The following is a 2,611-nucleotide window of genomic DNA, read 5'->3' as shown; positions in this document are numbered from 1 at the left end:
ATGATAGAAAAAGCAATAAAATCAATCCATACAAATAGACAGAGCTCCTAACCTTAACAGTGGAGGTTTAGTTACTCATGGTTCAGAGTAGAAAACTGGGATTGTAAATTGGAATTGGAATAATTGTGGTGGTATCCCCCTGTTAACTAATTTGGATCCTTTTTATAACTAATCCTAATAAAAATCTATTATTTAAAACTAGAATAATATCTTTTCCTAAAAATAATATTTGAATTTAAATTTGAATTTAATTGACAAGTCTTAAGTTGATGGGTGGGGACCACATGTTTTGTCCATTCTGTAGCTTCTAATTTGTGTTTTCTGAGCTGAAAACTGAGTTAGAACAGCCCAGAAATTGCTCCTAGCATTTTTCTGTATTTTCTGCACGTGGCGCATGTTACGCGTACGCGTCGATGGTCTTTTTTGCGAGTCACGCGGACACGTCGGTCGTATAGTTAACGGTTCCGTTTTGTCCTTCCATTATTGCGTTTGTCGATCAAAGTGCATATCTCTTTTTCAATAAAAAAAGGGTATTCTCATATATATATCGTTTTGGCGGCATGGCCGAGCGGTAAGGCGGGGGACTGCAAATCCTTTTTCCCCAGTTCAAATCCGGGTGTCGCCTGATCGACAAGAGAATTGAATTTTGACCTTTTAATTAAAAAAATGAGAGGAAAAAAGAATTTATCTGTAATGTTTTCCGACTCTACTAGAAATCTGATCAAAACTTATTTGATGTTCTAATAGAATTTATTGAATTATTTCGTGTTAATATAATACTGCACGTGTCGCTATGCAAATCTTCAAATCACGCGTACGCGTTAGTCACGTGCACGCGTCGCCATGGAAAGCTCCAAATCACGCGTACGCGTCAGTCACGCGTACGCGTCGCTCCTCGCTGCCATCTCCTTTGATTCTTGTGCTACAGAAACTCCATCAAATTCTGCCGAATGCTACCTAAAACAAACAAAATTGCAAAAGACTCAAAGTAGCATCCATATTGGCTAAAAGATAATTAATTCTTTATTAAATTAAACAAATTAGATGCAAATTTACTAGGAAAAGATAGGAAAGATGCTCACGCATCACAACACCAAACTTGAACTGTTGCTTGTCCTCAAGCAACCAAAACTAATAAGCTTAGGATGTGAATTTGCATGAGAATGAGAGTTTTATTAAGCTCATGCCACTTCTTATAGTGGGGTTTACAACTGCAATCCTGAATAGTTTTGGCATCTCACTTTATCCTTTGAAGTTCAGAATGATTGGCATCCATAGGAACTCAGAATTCAGATAGTGTTATTGATTCTCCTAGTTCAGTATGTTGATTCTTGAACACAGCTACTTTATGAGTCTTGGCCGTGACCCTAAGCATTTTGTTTTCCAGTATTACCACCGGATACATAAATGCCACAGACACATAACTGGGTGAACCTTTTCAGATTGTGACTTAGCTTTGCTAGAGTCCCCAGTTAGAGGTACCCAGAGTTCTTAAGCACACTCGTTTTTGCTTTGGATCACGACTTTAACCGCTCAGTCTCAAGCTTTTCACTTGACACCTTCACGCCACAAGCACATGGTTAGGGACAGCTTGATTTATCCGCTTAGGCCAGGATTTTATTCCTTTGGGCCCTCCTATTCGCAAGCTTTGTGTTTTTCACTGCTTTTTCTTGCTTCAAGAATCAATTTTATGATTTTTCAGATTATCAATAACATTTTTCTTTTTTCAATCATTCTTTCAAGAGCCAACAATTTTAACATTCATAAACTTCACTATAAAAAATATGCACTGTTCAAGTCATGCATTCAGAATCACAGAAAATACCACCACATTTGAATAAATGAGACTACTCTAAAAATTAAACTCAAATTCTCATGCACTACATATGTTCTTCTTTCTTTTTGATTTCAAGCTCAGTGGGCAATACATGAGACATCTTTCAGAATTAAAGAACTTAATAGAAAATTAAACTAGAACTAGGATTCTAACTAATAAAAGATCATGCAACAGATAAAGCAAAATAGCAGAAAATCGGAACATAATATAGAAAAAGAGGGGAGGAATAAAAATGAAAGGAACTCAACCACCTTAGTTATCCTAGCGGTCGTTTTATTCTTCAGGTTGTGCTCCTCAGTGAAGATGATTCGCCTCCCTTTTTGGTGCCATAAAATTAAACAGCAAACCCATAAGCGAAGTGTTAACACCAAACTTAAAGGTTTGCTTGTCCTCAAGCAAAGAAGAACTGAAAACAAAAACAAATAGTAAGATAAAAGAAGAATAAAAGGATAAAAGAACAAGAGAGAATTAGGATTTGGGGGTGGATGATTTGAAATCAGGCGCTGAGGTAGTTTAATTGGGCGTCGCATGCGACGCGGTCGCGTAAGGCACGCGTAAGCGTGGATCGCATGAATTTCAAGTGACGTGTACGCATCGGAGACGCGTACGCGTGGACGGCGAGGATGGAAAAACGACGCGAACGTGTCAGGAACGCATCCGCGTAGTGGGGCTTGTGCACCCACCACAGTTCCAGCCCCACACCAGCATAACTCTCTGGAAAAAACATCTTTTACGCTGATTTTACTCATCCACGCGTGGGCGTGCTTGACGCGG

General features: G+C 38.7%; 1 non-coding gene across 1 annotated transcript; it reads left to right on the top strand.

The window, feature by feature from the left end:
- Window positions 555-625, top strand: TRNAC-GCA. The gene has a single exon. It is a non-coding gene; the product is annotated as a tRNA-Cys (tRNA).

This window comes from Arachis ipaensis, chromosome B10 (genome assembly GCF_000816755.2).
Source record: "Arachis ipaensis cultivar K30076 chromosome B10, Araip1.1, whole genome shotgun sequence".
Lineage (NCBI taxonomy): Eukaryota > Viridiplantae > Streptophyta > Magnoliopsida > Fabales > Fabaceae > Arachis > Arachis ipaensis.
The sequence above is the reverse complement of the archived record's forward strand: the minus strand, read 5'-3'. Positions and strand labels throughout refer to the sequence as shown.